Here is a 21,366-nt window from a genome sequence, read left to right on the forward strand (position 1 = left end):
AGAAGTAGTTGTTTTTGTTGTTGTTACTGTAGCAGTAGTTTTTTTTTTTAATTTAAGGCACGTCAAAATCTAAGATTATTGGCTCCCGGAGCTTTTTCCAGTCCACTGCCGGCCTCCAGGCAGTTTTATCTCGTTACAGAAAAAATTGTCCAGTACCGGACAGAGAACTGTAAGAAGCTTCTAAGAAGAGAGAAAATCTAAGGGCCATCAAGCTGGATTCGAACCCATGATCTATGCATTGGAATCCAGTATTCGCTAACCACTCGGCTAATCTGAGTGTTGTTGTTGTTAAGTAGAAGTTGTTATTGTTTTTGTTGTTTATTTTATTTATTTATTATTGTTTAAACTTTAAACAACGCAGCGCCTAAATGCTCGAACCTATTTTCATTAATTTACAATTTAAGCTAATGGATTATAATGATCTGATTGATTTGGACGTCGGCCGAAGCTAAAACTTTAAAACAAGAAAATTCTGAGGAATTATAGACTGTAGATTATAAAGAATGGCTGGTAAAGAACATGTGATTTGTCTTACAGTGTTTTATATAAAGATATTGTGTATTCTGATGGACACTGAATTCCTATTTATACAAGTAAGTTGCTTCTCTAGGGTTCAGAGTGATTTATTTACAAATAAACAGGCTGAAGCCTAAAACTTAAAAATAATTACTAAATAACAATAAAGAATAATTGCAATAAACATCTCAAAAAAGGACAATTAAATAAAATACATTAATATTACACTCATGATACAATAAAACATTTATAAAAACAATAAATTTAATTAAAACTGTCCGGAAGGACAGTTGTATAAGGGTTGATCGTCAAAAACTGCACGAAAAAGCGTAACGTTGAAAAACACCCAACTTTGACAATTTTTTTCTCTTTTTCTATAAAAGATAAAATTCCCAAAATTTCTTTAAAATGTAGGGCAAATCCTCCTTTATAACTGTAATTTTTTTGCAACAACACAGATCTAATAGATTTCGAGAAAAAAGTTGCCGAAAATAAGAAAAAACGGCATTTTCAAAAAATGTTCTTGTTCTTGTTCTTGTTCTTGTTGTTGTTGTTCTTGTTACCTTTTTTGTAAACAACGTAGCGCCTAAACGCGTGAACCGATTTTCATGAATAAAAAAATAATACAATTAAATGTAATACAAAATTCAGAATAGCCACAATGTTAAACTAAATATATTTCATTGTCTAAAGCTGGATTAATTGGTGAGGTTTTTTTAAAAGTATCTTTCTGAATTTGCTTTTCATTGAGAAGATTCTGTTTCTACGTTGATTGCAACTTTCTCATACTCTCCATTTGTTGAAATGTTATTGTTACGTTATTTCTGTGATGACCAGTTTCAAAAGCGTTAAAATTGCGTGCAAAGGGGACGTTAACGTTGATTAAAGATAGGAGTTCGCTGATTTTATTGTTTATGATTTTGGAAAGTAAAAGGATATCAAAGTGTTGTAGCAAAATGGATGTTGGGATTAGATTGGACTAGGGCGGCCTCAGGGCCTACGCCACTGCGGCCCCTTTGGGTCTATTGTGGCTCAAATGATGTTGGGATAGAACTGAGTGAATAATTTCTATGAGGTATGTACTGAAGTCCTATTTTGTAAGCAATCATTCCAAGGAATTTATTTTGTACTTATATTTTTCTGGTTCGAACCAGGAAATGGTAGACATTATGTACGAGAGAGATGTATACGAGGTGTGGCCTGCAAAAATTGAAGCCTATTAAATAACGAGACTATTGCTGTAAAACATTTTATTTTAAACTTATACATATTTAGTTATTATCACCTTCAATATACACCCCTCCTCTATCCCTACAACGCTCCAGGCGAATTTACCATTGTTCCAAACAGTGCTAGAAGTCTTTTTCTCTAAGCTCCTGTCGCTCTCTGACGCGTGCCGCTTTTTCTTTCACACCTTCAACGGACAGAAATCCGCGTTCCTTTTAATGCAGATCTGACTTTGGGGGAACAGATAAAAGTCACACGGAAGCCAGGTCTCAGGCGAATAAGGGCGGATGGCCTAAAACTGGGATGTTGTACTTGGCTAGAAACGTCTTCGACAGACAATGCAGTTGTCTTGATGGAGAACCCATGCCTTGTTCTATCACCAATCGGGTCGTTTTTTCCTTACTCTTTCACGGAGTTGAGCAATCAGGAATGTTGATTAATTATAATCGATATTTTCATCCGTTTTGGCCGTGGAAGGACAACCCGGGCGGTCATAATTTCCGACGTCGTCTCGGCCATCTTGGAAACGCTTGAACCTCTCATAAAACTTGCGCACGTGATAAACATTCATCGCCATAAACTTCTTTTAATAAAAGATAAGTTTCAGTAGCGGTTTTACGCAGTTTCATGTGAATTTTCACAATTCGTTGCTCTACTACAATGTGTAGTATCATGTTTTCGGCAAAACGAAACTAACACCTCTTACACAAACGACGGTTCCGGTCAGACTGATTTCTCTACAAACACGTGAGACGCTGCAATCGAAAGAGAAGGCTTTACTCTGCACAGCTGTCGGTCGTTAGGATTTGGCGCATGCATAGTTCTTCTGTAGCAGCATCAGTCTCGTTATTTAATAGCCACACCTCGTAGGCTAAACTAGGCTCCAACCCACCTTGCTCAGCAAGAAGAGAATTCTTTAAGGAGAGAATCTTAAAGATTAGGGGAGCTAATCACTTCAGTAGTCGATGCGCCGAAAAAAAGATGGAATGATTAGTTAAGAGAAATTATGACTGATAGATCTGAGAGATATTTTAAGGTTAGAACAAGATTTAGGAGTATGTGGCTTGTTGTGTGACTGATTTGCAGCTGATTGAATCTTGAAGCTTTTGAATAAGCTCTTTATAGGCTTGCTCAGCAACAGACTCTCCCAACAGAGCCCAGGCGAATTTACCATTGTTCCAAACAGTGCTGGAAGTTTTTTTCTCTGAGCTCTTGCATGACGCGTGCCGCTTTTTCTTTCACAGCTTCAACGGACTGAAATCCGTGTTCCTTTTAATGCAGATTTGACTTTGGGGGAACAGATAAAAGTCATATGGGGTCAGGTCAGGCGAATAGGGCGGATGGCCCAAAACTGGGATAATGCTGCACGAGAATAGAGACATATATATCTCGTCGAGATTTATTCGAGAAATCTCGGTCTCGTTTCGGTTTTTCAAATATTTATTATTAGCTACAAAATTATAAAATTGTGTTCTTTATTAATAAATAATCATTACGGGTACCGAATTAATTATTAAAAGATACGATTTTATTATATATGTTCAATAATACTACATCTATTTGACTTCGAATTACATAATTTTTTATATCATAAATTTCACTATCATTAATCTAATACTTTAAACTTTGATATTATTTGAATTATATTTTAGATTGCGGGAAGTTTGTTTGTTTTTTTTTTTACGAATCGACCTGTCACAGCAGGCAGATATGTTATTTAGGCCTTTAATTTGGCGCGTTTTATGATGCACTGAAGTGTAAGTAGTTGTCTTCTTTTACACAGATTTTTTTTCTTTATATCAATATCAATATATAGACCGTTTATTTTGAAAGTGGTGTAAGTCCATTTTCTGTTATTTCGAGAAAATTAAAGGTTAACATATCTGTTAATTATAAAATTTAGACAAATTATATGAAGTCTGGAAATGTTTCTACTGCTTTATCAATATGTAATTTGGTTATATAAATTTATTTTAGGCGTATTTTACTAAACTGATGTATACTTACGGGCTGCAAATGGACGTACACCACTTTCAAAATTAGACAATTGTAAAAATCGTTTAAATTTTGAAAAATCAAATAATATATATTTTCAAATAATAATATACTAATGTATAATAATATTTCATGTTAATAAATAATAATATACTTCATATTAATCCAATTTTGTTTACAAATAATAATGACACGACATAAAATAGAAGTAATATTTTTAATTTTAGACGCTAATTACATTGTTAAAATTACAAGATATTGATAGTATTTAATATAAAACAAATGTAAAATAACAGGCTACTGATCGGCAACCATCTGATAAGCCGCCTACCTCTGCCAATTGGACTTACACCACTTTCATAATCAATGATTATGCAATTTCATTTACCGACCAATTTTAAGTTCTATAAAACATTGGAATTTTTTAAGAAATTAAACACGGACTAGTTATACATAAAAAATTAACATAAAATTAAGCATGAATTACGTGATATCTCATTTTTTTCAAAAATGGACTTAACACCACTTTCAAAATAAACGGTCCATTATAAATAAAATAAAAAATTATTAGAAAATAATAACTATTTTTGAAAAGATGTTGGGTTCACTTTTTTTTTCATTTTTAATACCTAAACAAAAAAATCAAAAAACCGAGATATCTCGACGAGACCGAGACCGAGACGAGATTTGAGCGACCGATAAGAGACAGAGACGAGATTTGAGCGACGTAGACCGAGATCGAGACAAGACACTTGTCATACGAGACCGAGGCGAGATTTGCATAAAGTCTCGTTTCGTCCCGGTCTCGTGCAGCACTAAACTGGGATGTTGTACTTGGCTAGAAACGTCTTGACAGACAATGTAGTGTTAGCCGGCGCGTTGTCTTGATGGAGAACGACCCGATTTGTGGAAGAACAAATCACGGGATCAACGTTAATATACAGGGTGTCCCAAGCTATATGGATAACGACTTTTTCTCCGAAACTAAGATAGCTAGAAAAAAACTAAAAAATACGTGTTCCCTTAGTTTTTTGTTAGGAATCCAAATTTAATTTGTAAATTTTTCTCGGTGCTTCCAGAAGCGAGATACAGGCACCAACTTCATTTTTTCAAATGGGAAGGGCTTCAAAGTTCCGTGTTAAAGATTGCCTTACTAATTGGTGGCGAGCCTATCTTCAAGCAACTAAATCAGTTAAGAAAAAAGCCGCGAATTGCGGTTTTTATTTCAGAAATAGATACCTCTATTTTTTTTAAGAAAAATTTACTCGAACGGTTTTTTTCTGTGAGCGATATTTTACAAGTTATGAATGAAAACATGATTCTTATAAGAAATTTCAAAATGATAATATTATAACGGTTTTTTTGATTGAATAAGAAGAGAGGTACTATTTTATTATAAATTTTACTCCTCATTAATATTACACCATCAGGCATGTAAAGAGATATCTCGATAGGCAATTTGATGGGCGTGTTATATCGACACGGGGGGCTATTCAGTGGCCACCTCGTTCACCGGACTTGACACCTATGGACTATTTCCTTTCGGGATACCTGAAAAACAAGGTGATTATTCATAACTTTTTTCTTTCTTTCCTTATTTCTGCTTATCTAAAAGCATTTCTAAATCTAGGTGTATCAGAATCAAGCCGGTGATTGCATCTGTAGATGAACTAAAGCAGAGAATAATAGATGCCTGTAACTCGGTTAAAGAGGAATCTATTTCTTTGGCAGTAAGGGACAATTGGCAGGAAAGAGCATGTCTATGCATCTCTAATGGTGGAGGCCAGTTCGAGCATGATCTGTAATATTAATGAGGAGTAAAATTTATAATAAAATAGTACTTTTCTTCTTATTCAATCAAAAAACCGTTATAATATTATCATTTTGAAATTTCTTATAAGAATCATGTTTTCATTCATAACTTGTAAAATATCGCTCACAGAAAAAAACCGTTCGAGTAAATTTTTCTTAAAAAAAATAGAGGTATCTATTTCTGAAATAAAAACCGCACCTTCCTATTTGAAAAAATGAAGTTGGTGCCTGTATCTCGCTTCTGGAAGCACCGAAAAAAATTTGCAAAGTAAATTTGGATTTCTAACAAAAAACTAAGGAAACACGTATTTTTTAGTTTTTTTCTAGCTATCTTAGTTTCCGAGAAAAAGTCGTTATCCATATAGCTTGGGACATCCTGTATATACTACATTAAAGATGTCAGAGTTCACGCCAGATTTGTTTAACTGTAGATCAGTGGTTCTTAACCGGTGTTCCGCGAATATGGTCCAAGTGTTCAGCGAAATTTCAATTTTAAATGTATTAAAGATTAGAAAATTTTCTTATTTGTAGCAACGTACTTTTATGTTCATTATTTGATTAATTTAATTTTCAGAATTTATTTTTTAAAACTATGTAATAATTTATCCTTTTTAATTTTAATTAATACATATATCTTTTTTGAAAATTATATTCCATTTTTTATTATTCATTAATTTTAAGTTCTTGCTAAATACCGTATTTCATATCTTTTAATGTTAGTGTTCCGCGAGAAAAATATATACATAATTGTGTTCCGCGTCTTTGAAAAGGTTAAGAACCACTGCTGTAGATAATAATGGCGCAGACATGTTATATGCCTATCTTATTCAAAAAATATTATCTTTAAAATCTGTGGCGCTTTCAAAATACTGAAAACAAAAAATTAATTCTTACACAATAAAGAAAATAATCTAAGATCAACAATAGATATAGTAAAAATACCTGGTTTCTAGAAAACATGTTTAATCACATCAATATAGTTACAAATTTAAGCAACCAAAAGTCATTTTTCGTCTGGAACCTCGCTATTAATTCATAATGGCGGAATGAAAAAAATGCGTAAATAAAAGTAAAAAGGAAATCAATGAAAATAAAAGAAAATGCGCTGCCAAAATCACGATTTAGTTTTATATAGATAAAAGATAGGATCTCAGGAAAGAGGATTAGATTTCCAATTATCTACAAGGTACAGTCCAAGTCTGATGTCTTTAATTGAAAAAGAAAAAAGCTGTAGCCTTAAAGCTACAAGGCCTTGCGTGACTTCCTAAATCGAGAGGGCTTCTCTTGTAGTGTGTATAAACACTTACTTCCAGCGTAAGAAAAGTAATTGTTTTTACAAAAAAGAAATGCTGGACAAAGCAGTATTTTTATTTTGTCTAATTAAGGTACGTCAATATATGTGGCGCCTGGAGCACTTTTAGTTCTATTCAGTATCCAAAGCGAGCCCTTTAATTACTTAGATACATAAATTTATTGCATTCAAATTATGTTGGCAAGAAGTTTGGATAGGGAAAAAAATAGGGATATTTACCTTTTATTGGGAAATATAAAAAAATAAATGAATAATACGATCCTATAGTTTTAGAATTAATACTATGTCTCAATATGTGTGAAGATCTCAGTAAGCTGGCCCATATCTAAACAAAACTAGAGTATTCAGTCTCTCATTGCCGATAACTAAAGCAGAGCTAGAATTCACTTATTGGGTCGCTCTAATTGGGAGACTCAACTTCAAAAACGAAGGAAAACTAAGGAAATAATAGCTAAATTTACCAGAAAATTAGTGCATTTTGTCTCTGACCGCTGATATCTAAAGCAGAGACACTCATTTCCAGTTCTTATAAGATATTTGGATGGACAAGTTGGAAATCACCTAGAATTATCCCAGTTGTCCAGCCTAACCTACCTACATTCCTACCCCTAAACCAAGGATCGGCAACCTGCGGCTCTTTTATCCAAATTGTGTGGCTCTTCAGACTGTCCAAAATATATCGTATATTTAAATTTAATTGAAATAAATGAAAAATTCATTTATTAAAGATATTTTTTCGAAAATAAGAAAGTACGCAATTATACAGGGTGTTCATTTTAAGACGGCTCAAATGCATTTCATGCTTAAACGGTTAATCTGAGCAAAAAATGGTAGAGCAAAAAATTTGTTGCCCGTCACCTCTAGTTTCAGAATATGTGACTTGATTTTACATTCCTGCCCACATACGCGGCTGACGCGCGACCAAAAGTGATACAGAGAGCAGTTGATAACCTCCAGGCTAACCTGGCTTGCGAGCCAGAGGAGGCTCCTTTGAAGGCACAGTACATGCTTCACAAGTTGAGTAAAGTGCATTACTTGATAAATTAAGGTATAAGTTTGAACCTTTAAAACTAAGATATTGATCACTTAAATATGTGGCAGGAGGTTTCCAATTTTTTTGGTAATTAAACGCAACTCTCACAAAATTACCAAATAATTATTAAACCTTCTTGTTTGTAACAGATGTAAAATTAATTTTTAGCCATTTTGTGTATGCTTGAGAACATCTAAAGCTCTTAACATTTGATTTTTCTTTGGAAAAATCACTCGGAAAACGACATTCCCCGATATTAAGAAAAATACTAGCTTTACTGCCTTGGCAATATTTTCAGAAGAAAGGGGATGAAAAAATATTTACATAAATATGACCTATCGCGTGCTCTTCTTTCTCTTTGATAACAAGTTAAAAAATTGAAATATGATTAATAAATACCAGATTTTGAAATGGCCTAGCATCTTTAATATTGAAGATATCGAATTACGGTTTCCGTATTCTTTCATAACTTTTTATACTCTTTAAAAATATTTATATGAAAATCGGGGTCAACTGCAAACCCTCAGTTTTGGTCGCGCGACAGCCGCGTATGCAATCTAAAATCAAGTCACATATTCTGAAACTAGAAGTGACGGCAAAAAATTTTTCCTCTACCATTTTTTGCTCAGATAACCGTTTAAGCATGAAATTCATTTGAGCGGTCTTAAAATGAACACCTTGTATAAAACTGCTGCCTTTTCATTCAAACTCAGGTTTAGTTATTATTTATGTGTTTATTTACTTTGCAATATTTAAAAATAAATATATAAAACATTTAAATGTTATTGAATATCATAAAATAATAATTAGTGTATGCAAATGGCCTACAGAGAGTTTTTTACACCATCATCCTTGCGGCTCTTGGTTAAGATTTTTTAAAATTATTTACTCTCCTTGAAATGGCTCTCTACTTGAAATAGATTGCCGACCCCTGGTCTAGAGATTATGGACGGTGAGGCAGGATTTGGGTCTCCGACTCAATCAATTTTTGAACGGTGATGTGAAAAAACGTTGTTGCGCAGCAATAGGAACGGATCCCTTCAGTTCATCACCAACGCCGGCAGTTGTTGGCATAATTTTCGATACTATTAGTTCGATTTCTGGACTTTACCACTCAGCCATTAATGGCTTCACTGGTTTTTGCCAAAATGTTTTATTAGAGGACAACTGACAACAGACCATCATACAGTAACCATGTTTTTGTTTAATGAGTTTTGGCCAATGGCCAATTGTTTGTGTGGCTCGTACTTGTCAACAACTGTCCACATCGTTTCCTACTTTCGTACAGGATACAAGTCGCACTTCGGTCTAAAAAAAAAAAAAGAAGATAGTTTTTGTACGCAAAGGATGTGAAGAATAATAAAACAACAATTTTTGTGGTCTCAAACAATTCATGAGGCATCCACTTTTCAAAATTTGTATCCTTCTAATTACGCTTTAAATCAATCACAACAGCAGTATGTGTTGATGCTCAGTTGTTCTGCGAACCTTGAACCGTCAGCTTTCCTGATTGTTCTTAGGCTGTTCATCTAGAACAGCTCTTTCATTAACACCGCAGAAAACGGCAATGATTAGTGCAGTCGTCTCAGTAATGCTACGTCTTAGATTGAACCCATAAAAGGAAATCATCCAAAATGAGAAAAAATTAAGATTATGCAAGCAATTATACATGAGCTCTGTGAGCTCTAGTTAAATTGTTGATTTGGGGTTCGTCCGAAATCGATTGTGAGATTCTGTAGGGTCTTTCACTGACCTCTCTCTTGGACACACTGGGTGTTATGGTTTAAGATGACGGGTGTACAATAATGGGGCTAATCCACGACCCTAATTGTAGAGTTTTGTGGGATGGAAAACAAAAACATCCTTTTATCCTATCAGGGATTGTTTAAGATTTGAGTAGGCTAGATTTAGACTATAGGAATAGAACAGCAATCAGGATTGGTTGTCCGTTAGAGGGAATGTAATTCATTGAACCTGGCCTTGTTTCCCCTTTAACCTCTTTTGATTGGAAAGCTTTCATTCTTAGGTGACTCAAGCCTGGAATAGAATTCTCATCTTAAACTACTGCTGTTATTGGTTTTCTTTTTCTGGAAGAAGGATTCCCGTAAGGAACGAGAAGAACTTTGGACATCGTTGGGTAGCTCTACCTACTAGATGTAGTGATTATTACAGAGTGGTGCTTGTGCATAAAACGAAGTTTGGGAAATAATGCATGCATGCATGACTCCGAATTTATGTTTAACTTGTAACTTCTATATTTACCCCTGTATAAACCACTTTTCGTTAGAATAATAAGTAATTTACAGTGCTAACCAAATAATATTAACAATTGATGTAATTAATTGAAACTCTAGCAAGCACTTTATTTACTTTATTCTAAAAAATTACATGCATATGAAAGTTTTTAAATTGAATGTACGGTCGGAAATTCAAAATTTTGCGCTTCCCTGAAGAATGGTCCTAATTTAGTAGAGAGCGGGCCACATTTGAACAGAATTTACATTTTCTGTTACAGAGTGCACCAGAATCGTATTATTGAACCTTTTTATTTTGTTTTCTACAACTTTCAAGTCTTCTTAACAGATTTATATCAAAGTTGGTGCTTTACATACATATCTATATTTTTTTAATTTTAATATCTGCCCCACCTTTGAACACAATATCTGAATCAGTTATTTCTCTCACTACTACATTACTTTCTCTTTTAAGCCACTGATATCTAGTCCAAAAAATCAAGAATGACTCAGTTCGGGATGTTGTACCCGAAGTGATGGGTTTAGGAAGATTGAACAAAATATTCGGTTCGTTGCGCTTCTTAATGTAGGTTCGGACCCACTTTCCCCTTCTCTGCGATTAAACAAAAAAAAAAAAGTCACAAACTTGCCGGTCGGTAGGGCACATTTTAACTGTGATGTTGAAATGTGTGCCTCCTCTCCTTCCATAAAAGAAAATATAATATCCAACACTTTTTGGCAAGCAAATAGACTTTTGTAAATACTAGGTTTAAAAATACGAATTCCAACTGGTAATATGGACTAACAATACTTACACCTTGTCCACTACAAATCTTCACAATACACTACCGAAGCTGCCACAAAAATTTTACTTCCACCATACAAAATATAACATTTCTCAATTCTGGACTTTACAAACAATGAAAACGAAGGGAAACTCTGTCAATTATACAACAGATCTACCACAACATACGGTGAAAATTACCGATAATAAATGTTTTTTTAAATATTTGGCGAGAAATTAAAACTGTTCAAAGGTGCCCCCTCTCCACTATGTAAAAATGTGAATAGTAAAATATCTGATTTTTAAAAAAAAGTCAAGACGTATTTCTTTTACTGCAGCCTGGGCTGTCCGGTTAACGACCACACTCTCCTCGTATCTGACAAAAAAAAACCCTAAACTAACCCAACTAAAACAAGAATAATACTAAATCTAAACCCAAAAACTTTTCTTTTAATCCATTGACACCACACCCAGTCAATAAATTACTTTCATTCAGTATATAGTTACTCAACTATTTAAAAATCTCTTCACGACATACAGACGTGCTGGGGGTCATGTATGCGCAATGAGGTATGAAGAAGAAGAACTCTAGAGTTACCTATCAGGGCTGAGACGAAGCAACCATTTTACACTTCTTGGGCATTATATCAACTTTTACCACAATTTTTAAGTCGCAAGGGGGTTTTTATTTTAGTAGAAACAAACCAATAAATTATGAATATTACATAGAGGCTATATTTTGCCATAAAATAAACAACAGTAGTTACCGGACAGTTACAATTAAAACCATAATTTCGAGTTAATAGCTAAAAAAAATAAAAATTGATTATGGTCTGTGATCGCTCAACTTATTTGTAAAATTAATAAAAAAAGTAATTACAAAAATTTGCAATAATTAATTACGAATAACAATGACAAATAAAAGAAAATATTTGTCAAAATTATTAAATTACAATGTTGGGTTATATTCTAACTATATTCTAATGTGAATGTTGCAGTTATAATCAAAAAAGAGTTATACTAAACACGCATTACTCTTATGTCTGGTGTTCTAAATAAACTGTTCACAGCCTTGTTTTCCCTTATATACTAGTTGATTGTGTTTAAACAAATAATGACGTTTACTGCAACAGCGATGTCCAAATGTAACATATACAATAACTCCTTGCAATATTATCTTAGTTAAAATCTACTGTGAACACACACACAACTTTCTCTTGCTATTTTTCTGAAAGTTCTAATTCATAAATTTTCATCTAACTCTGAATGATTGACACATATTAAATTTTAATATCACTTAAAAATGAATCAAAAAAGTATCCTGCTCAAGAAACTATCCATAACCGTAATTCAAATGAATGCGCTCCTCAAACAATCGTTAGACATAGCATACAATCTATTGAAATGTTGTAAAGAGGGACGCACTCATCAATCTAACGTTAAATATTGTATTTAATTTATTTTAAACGGTGAAAAAGCAGGACGCACTCATCAATCTAACGTTAAATATTTATTTAATTTATTTTAAACGGTGTAAAAGCAGGACGCCCTCATCAATCTAACGTTAAATATTTATTTAATTTATTTTAAACGGTGAAAAACCAGGACGCACTCAACAATCTAACGTTAAATATTGTATTTAATTTATTTTAAACGGTGAATAAGCAGGACGCACTCATCAATCTAACGTTAAATATTTATTTAATTTATTTTAAACGGTGTAAAAGCAGGAAGCACTCATCAATCTAACGTTAAATATTTATTTAATTTATTTTAAACGGTGAAAAACCAGGACGCACTCATCAATCTAACGTTAAATATTGTATTTAATTTATTTTAAACGGTGTAAAAGCAGGACGCACTCATCAATCTAACGTTAAATATTTATTTAATTTATTTTAAACGGTGAAAAACCAGGACGCACTCATCAATCTAACGTTAAATATTGTATTTAATTTATTTTAAACGGTGTAAAAGCAGGACGCACTCATCAAACTAATGTTAAATATTGTATTTAATTTATTTTAAACGGTGAAAAACCAGGACGCACTCATCAATCTAACGTTAAATATTGTGTTTAATTTATTTTAAACGGTGAAAAAACAGGACGCACTCATCAATATAACGTTAAATATCGTATACAATCTATTTAAATGATTTAAAGAGGGTTGTGTTCATCAATCAAACGTTAAATATTGTGTTTAATTTATTTTAAACGGTGAAAAAACAGGACGCACTCATCAATATAACGTTAAATATCGTACACAATCTATTTAAATGATTTAAAGAGGGTTGTGTTCATCAATCAAACGTTAAATATTTTGTTTAATTTATTTTAAACGGTGAAAAAACAGGACGCACTCATCAATCTAACGTTAAATATCGTATACAATCTATTTAAATGATTTAAAGAGGGTTGTGTTCATCAATCAAACGTTATATATTGTGTTTAATTTATTTTAAACGGTGAAAAAGCAGGACGCACTCATCAATATAACGTTAAATATCGTACACAATCTATTTAAATGATTTAAAGAGGGTTGTGTTCATCAATCAAACGTTAAATATTGTGTTTAATTTATTTTAAAGGGTGAAAAAGCAGGACGCATTCATCAATCTAACGTTAAATATCGTACACAATCTATTTAAATGATTTAAAGAGGGTTGTGTTCATCAATCAAACGTTAAATATTGTGTTTAATTTATTTTAAACGGTGAAAAAGCTGGACGCATTCATCAATCTAACGTTAAATATCGTACACAATCTATTTAAATGATTTAAAGAGGGTTGCGCTCATCAATCAAACGTTAAATATTGTATACAATCTATTTAAACGGTTTAAAAAGGGATACGCTCGCTAATAAAAAGACAAAAAATAATAATAATCCTGGAACAAGCTGCCAGTGATTTAAACCGTAGCACTCCTTTTTTTTTTTAATATTTCCGCACTTCAAGCTTCGCTTAAAGCGAATTAAAGAAGATTTACATGATTTCATACTTTCTGTATGACACTATGTGAAATTTACTTAACACTATATACTGGGAAATGAAGTACGAGTGAGCCCGTTACTATACAAAATCCACCACCACACACTGCAATATGCTTCCCAAAGTTCCAAAATTTAGATGACGCTAAATGATAAAGAGAACATTACCGTTTCAATGTGATTTGTTAGAGGGTTTTTTTTCAGAGATGCTTTTTTTTTTTAGCTGATAATAAGAATATCAAAGGTTGACATGGTCGAAAAGGCTGAATTTGTTTTATATGAAAAAACAAATTATTATAATTGATTTAATTATTTGTATGTTTAACTATTCAATGTGGAAATAAGATCATTTTAAACAGCTTCTTACCCTACCAAAAAATATAAATATATACAGGGTGGAACCGGATAAGTGACGAAATTTTTTTTCTGTTAAACTACATTCAAAATGTAGTAGAACGCCGCCTGAACGAGTGTCCTATCTCTATCTGTTAGAAAGTTATGATTTTTTCAGGTTTTTCTAGACTAAACCCGACCTTACGTCATAAACACACTATTTCTCAACTTGTGTCTCACTAATTTCATTTTTCAACTCATTTTCGGATTCAGCATTAAATTTCCTATGATAATAGATCATTTTCGTAGTTATTTAACTTTAATCAGATTCATTTATTACAATAAGAACGTTAATTTTTTTAGGAATTTAGAATTTTCAAAAATTAGCCTCTTCGACAAAATTGGTCTTAGAGGCTGTCAAATTTCTCAAAAACTGCTCCTTTTAATACTCTTTCCAATGGTATAATAATCAGTTTCAATAATAGCTGTTTTCTTTAGTCTATTACTGAGAAAGTAATAGACTGAAAAACACGGTGTTAGCGAAGGAAGCAAAGGGGACTGGATGAAGCGTACTCGCATATTAAAATTATTATTTATTAACAAAATCATTTCTTTAAGCAAGTAAAATGCATAACTACTTAGTAATTATTGATGTATCATGTTCTCAAAATGCCGACCTCGATTCCTGACGCATAACCGAGCGCGTTTTCGCATTGCTCCCACTGTTGCTGAAAACGTTCACCGAATAATGAGGTGGAAATCCGTCTTGTTGATAAATTAAATTTCTGCTAACGTGAGAAAGATTCAACAACAGTGGGAGCAATGCGAAAACGCGCTCGGTTATACGTCAAGAATCGAGGTCGGCATTTTGAGAACATGATACTTCAATAATTACTAAGTAGTTATGTATTTTACTTGCTTAAAGAAATGATTTTGTTAATAAATAATAATTTTGATATGCGAGTACGCTTCATCCAGTCCCCTTTGCTTCCTTCGCTAAGACCGTGTTTTTCAGCACTTTCTCAGTAATAGACTAAAGAAAACCGCTATTATTGAAACTGATTATTATACCATTGGAAAGAGTATTGAAAGGAGCAGTTTTTGAGAAATTTGACAGCCTCTAAGACCAATTTTGTCGAAGAGGCTAATTTTTGAAAATTCTAAATTCCTAAAAAAATTAACGTTCTTATTGTAATAAATGAATCTGATTAAAGTTAAATAACTACGAAAATGATCTATTATTTTAGGAAATTTAATGCTGAAACCGAAAATGAGTTGAAAAATGTAAATAAGTGAGACACAAGTTGAGAAATAGTGTTTTTATGACGTAAGGTCGGGTTTAGTCGAAAAAAACCTGAAAAAATCATAACTTTCTAACAGATAGAGATAGGACACTCGTTCAGGCGGCGTTGTACTACATTTTGAATCTAGTTTAACAGAAAAAATTTTTCGTCACTTATCCGGTTCCACCCTGTATATTAAACCATCATTTTGATGACCCTTTCATTCAATTTAATCAAATTCTTAGATTTTCTCTTCCTAGGAGCTTCTTACAGCTCACTGTCCGGTGATGGACAGTGTTGTCTGTAACGAGAGAACACTGTCCGGAGGCCGGCAGTGCACTGAAAAAAGCTCCGGGCGCCAATAACCTTAGATGTTGACGCGCCTTAAATCATAAAAAAAAAAAAATTCTAAACTAACACGAATAGATCAATCATTTTTTATTCAAATATTTATTATTTCTTTCTCAGTGAATACTGATTTTTTAGGTACATAAATCTTATAGGGGAGAGGTTAACTAGGAAGTTGCTTTTATCAAATATTATCATTTTAATTTGTTGAACATACAAATCAGTTTTTTATTATAATTTTTTGGGTTTCATTTTATTTTAAACTGAAGTGATTGGAAGTTATTTTAGTGGCTAGATACATTTAATAATATTAATAGATTATTAGATAGATAATATAAATAATCATTTAAATTAACAAAATATTTGTATTTTTATTCTTATTACTTGTCAGTATTTAGTTTAACTTTTGGATAATTTTTGCACAGATAAATATAAATAAATAATCTATGCAATATTACCAATTTTTACCTTTATCTATAAAATTGACTGTTTTGTATTTTGAAAAATAATAAAACGCCCGGGCTAAATATTAATTTAAAAAAATTCTCGGGCGATTTTTTATATATATATTTTTTTTTTTAATTCTTTTAAAATAGTTTTTAAGTGGAAATAATATTTTTTTAAAAAAAAAACATTTTTTATTAAGATTATTTTCTAAGTGTCATTTTTTGTATAAAATAAAATTATTATTAAATAATATTTTAAATAACAGAGTGAGGGAGCTAGAATAATCCACATACCTGATTCGTTTCTGAGCTTTCTTGAGTTCAAATTTAATGAATAAATACAGCCAATGTATGACAAACAAATATAAACCAAAATTAGTTTATTATTTGAACAGATAAACAAATTATATATTTAAAAAAAAACAGTCACCGGCAATAAATAATCAAAATAAAATGCAGTAACTTCTGATTTAAATTAATAACTGATTAGGTTCTATATTTATAATTAAATTTTGCGCGCACATAATTGATTCACTCTTATTTGTATTTTATTTTTCTTTATTATTTTGAATGTTTAAAAGTAAAAAGGTCTCCTTTTCACACACCACCCACAATCAGTAGCATACCCGGTGAGAGCCGGTCCCTGACTGGCCCTAATGGTAGTCCTGCGCCTCCCGCCAAACCAGTACTGCCAACCTTAACACCAAAACCATATTTCTAGCCTTTAAATACATGCATTTGACAATATGTATATATGTATATTGTAAAAATATTATTTATTTCACCAATAATCTGCTGCAAGAGCAACTGGTGGGATTGTGACAGATGTTTACTGTATAGCAAACCAGCGGCAATCAAAGGGCAAGTATTGTTTACAAACAGATCCCTTCAATTTCAATTTTTCATCCCTTTTTTTAATTTTCTTTAACTTTTCCTTATTTTATGACCAGAATGTTTTCCGAATGAACTACAGTCGAGACTCCCATAAAGGTCACTAGCGACCACCTCCATTTACGGACAGTTTTTGGATTTCCCCGTTTTACCCCTATACACTTTCTATATAAAAGAACCTCCGGTCTAACTCCTCACTCTACATAGCGACCGCGGACATTGATTCTGGGGAACGGATTATATGTTTCACCTCCCACCAACGACCACCTTATTACAAAAAGTTCGTTTGAGGCGATGATCAAAATAATTATCCCCTCTCAAGTTTTTGTTTTTTTTTCTGGTTTTTCCTAAAGTTTCCTATATAAGCTCCATACATCTTGTACCATTTTAATCATTTTTCGATATAACTTTGGACGAACAATATTATTTTTTCCGATATGTCTCCCAAACGAAAGTGGTTAACTCTAGAAGAGAAAATAAATGTGTTCGGAGATTTTGCAAAAATCAAATCGAGCCATCGTCAACTTGCCGAAAGGTATAAATTATTATTGTTACGAATAAATGTGATGATTATTATAAAAATTATTAATTAAGTCATTAATATGTAGTTTTTTGATAAATTTTTTGAATAATTAAGAAAAATTTGATGCATATTACATATACAGCAAAATAATTATGCAATTATGCACGTTTTTAAATCTATTAATAATAAATAATTTTTAAATAGATGTTTGGAAAAAACCCATATTTTTTCATTGAGAAACTTGCCTACCTCCTTCTAACGGCCACCTCCAAACAGCGGCCACTTTGCTTTCCCCCGCAAGTGTCCGTTATTGAGAGGTTCGACTGTATACACTTTTTACGCCACTAATTGTTTATAATCATTTCTAAATAATCTAGTTTGAAATTCAGGTACATTAATGTAAGAAAAGTAAAGTGATACCTATTTTATTTCAGGCAGGCTTAACGCCCAGCTGCTTAAGCATTGTGGAACAGCAATAATGTGTTGGTAGCTGAAGCAATCCTACTTTACTACTAAAAAGTTCTCATATTACATATTATTTAAAAATCCAAGGCCTAAACACCGGGAATCGAACCTAGTACCACACAATACTTGTTAGCTTAGTGCGCCTTGTCTCTAACCACTCGGCTATCGTGGCGCCTTTAAGGATACGAAATTAAAGTTCAGTTCAAAATTGGAAAAACAAAAAACACCGCTTTTTATCAATTTTTGTTAGTTTATTAGGAGTTTTTGTTGAAAACGGTTCCATTTTCTTTAAATAAAGTGCGTTAATTTAATATTCGTAGAACTGTAATTTCAATGTTTAAAATTTTTTTCTGATTAAGGGCTCCTCTAGAACAGAGAAATGGTTAAGCATTCCTCTAATGGGCCATCACTGTTCCTTATACTCTCCTACCACCTTTACAATATCAATAACAACCAATAATGAAACTGAATTTCTAAATTTGAAGTACGATAGAGCAGTGGTCCCCCAAACTACGACCCGCGGGCCACTTGCGGGGCCCCCTGAGGATATTTATCCGGCCCTTGCTGCATTTCCGGAAGGGGCATCTCTATCATTGGTGGTCAAGTGAGAGGAACGCTCATGTACAGTACTACTTCCGATGACGCGGGATGCACGCGTCACGGCTCCGATAACAGTGTAAAATAACAGCCAGAAGTAGGAAGAAAGGCAAAGCACTATAACTAAACCGAACATTGACCATCTCATTAGCCAAAAGCAGGCCCATAGTTCCCACAGAAATGTCTGGGCAGTCTGGTGATTTAAATTTACTTGTTCTTTATTTGAAATATTCTATTTGTTCCCGTTTTGTTTTTGTTTTTTTTTACTTTAAAATAGTTTGTTTTATAGTTCGGCCTCCAACGGTCTGAGCGACAGTGAACTGGCCCCCTGGGTAAAAAGTTTGGGGACCCCTTGCGATAGAGTATTCCGTATTTCTCGCAAACGGCTCCAACGATTTGATTTGAATTTAGTATGGTGACTACAAACTCACAAACCTACACATTTTACTGGAATCATTTGATTTTAAGATAATTTTGTAAGAAAGGGTAATTAGATACCTTCTAAAGTGATTAGAAATAAATACGAGGCGTGTTTTTTAAGTAAGTACCATTTTGAAATAAAAGAAAAACAAGTATACTTTTATTAACAATTATATATTTAGATGATAGCCTGGTACCATAATCTAATAATAATAATAATTGGGTTTATTTAGAAACAATATACGAGGGTCGTTTGAAAAGTCCGTGCAAAGTCAGAGAGATAGCATCACTGGCGCGTATCGAGGTTATGTTTAGTTAGTAGCATCTCTTGGAAGAACACACACCAAGTTTCAGCCAGATCGATCTATTTCTTTGTGTTTGGCATTCGTCTGAATCGAGGAAGTCGAGTGATTTTCAAAAAATGGACGAAAAAGAATTTCGTGTGTTGATTAAACACTACTTTATGAAAAGCAAAACGCCTCAGGAGACTAAAGAGAAGCTTGATAAACATTATGGTGACTCTGCACCTTCGATTAGAACAGTTTATAAGTGGTTTCAAAATTTTCGGAGTGGCCATATGGGCACAAGTGACGCTGAACGTTCTGGACGCCCTGTTGAGGTAACTACTCCAGAAATCATTGATAAAATCCATGATATGGTGATGGATAACAGAAGAGTGAAGGTGCGTGAGATTGCTAGTGCTGTGGGCATCTCGAATGAACGGGTACATAATATTTTGCATCAACATTTGGACATGACAAAGCTATTCGCAAGATGGGTGCCGCGATTGCTCACGCTTGACCAAAAACGAAATCGTGTGAAGTGTTGCAAGGACGGTTTGCAGCTGTTCCAGAAGAATTCGCAGGACTTTAAGCGTCGTTTCGTCACTGTGGATGAAACATGGATACATCACTACACTCCTGAGACCAAAGAACAATCGGGGGGGTTCCAACTCGTTTCACATCCCCCCTATTCTCCAGACTTGGCTCCCTCGGACTACTATTTGTTCCCCAATATGAAGAAATGGCTGGCGGGAAAAAGATTTTATTCAAACGAGGAGGTGATTGCAGAAACGAATGGCTATTTTTCAGACTTGGACAAATCCTATTATTCGGAAGGGATCAACAAACTAGAGCAGCGTTGGACGAAGTGTATAAGCCTAAAAGGAGACTATGTTGAAAAATAAAAAAGGTTTACCCCAAAAAATTAAGTAGTTTTTATTTTTGCACGCACTTTTCAAACGACCCTCGTACATACAAAAACAAAATACTTACCCTAACTAAATAATCAAACATTTCTTCAGTTAAAAAACGAAACACACTTCGGGCATGGACTTAGTCCGTCTGCCAAGTTGACTTTAATTTACATTTTATTTACTAAAATTCAGTATTAAAAATTGCTCGTATAATTCCAAGCTGATACTGTATACTTATACATATAGCTTGCACCAATCATTGCCATTCAAATAGAGAATAATCTCACTTTTCTTGAGTTTTCTGTTTGCCAAGAACTGTGCCCTGAACTCCTGTAAAATCGGAGATTCTCCAATTAAATGGATTATATCTTCAATCGCTCCAGGATTACAGAGAGAACAATAAAGGCCTATTTTCATTCCTGTTTACACTAAAATTTAAATTAAAAAGTGTACCTCTCAGCTTCATTATTACATTAATAAATTTCACACTGTTTTTCAACATTAATATATCCGTTTTCCTCTAAATCCAACACCAATTCTTTGTAATTAAAATGGTATTTAGCGCTATTTGCTTTTCGTGTCAGACTATCTCTAAATTGTGATTTTATTTTTAACATCAATTCATTATTAGATAATTTCATTTTATTTACTGAAATGTAATTGAGCTGGGCTATGCCATGTTTCTTATACAGATCGAGATAATCTTCGTACCAAAACTATTTCTTTTTTATCGCTTCTAGCGCTAAAATATGAGGGAGCCGTGAATTAGGCAACAGTAATACTTTTTGTACATAATTATAATGTAAATTGAACATAAAACAGAAGTGCGGGTCACTGTTGGTCTCTAGGTACAGTATGTAGTTTGGCGTGTTACTTGGGAGCATAAGCAAGTTCTATTTTAAAAAAAATTATAAATTTTCTCCATCTGATCATACTAAGTAGAACCCCAGATCTGAGCAGCATA

At 33.1% G+C, this 21,366-nt stretch overlaps 1 long non-coding RNA gene across 1 annotated transcript in view; it reads right to left on the bottom strand.

The window, feature by feature from the left end:
* Nucleotides 1-17,725, bottom strand: part of LOC141461712 (uncharacterized) — a 432,780-nt gene extending 415,055 nt beyond the window's left edge. Inside the window, exon 1 of the long non-coding RNA XR_012463015.1 lies at nucleotides 16,606-17,725. This is a non-coding gene — a long non-coding RNA (uncharacterized lncRNA). The remainder of the gene's footprint in view (nucleotides 1-16,605) is intronic.
* Between the last annotated feature and the right edge of the window lie 3,641 nt (nucleotides 17,726-21,366).

The sequence above is a fragment of the Rhodnius prolixus genome, unplaced genomic scaffold (genome assembly GCF_049639745.1).
Source record: "Rhodnius prolixus isolate KJV_2025 unplaced genomic scaffold, Rpr scaffold_12, whole genome shotgun sequence".
NCBI classification, from domain to species: Eukaryota; Metazoa; Arthropoda; class Insecta; order Hemiptera; family Reduviidae; genus Rhodnius; species Rhodnius prolixus.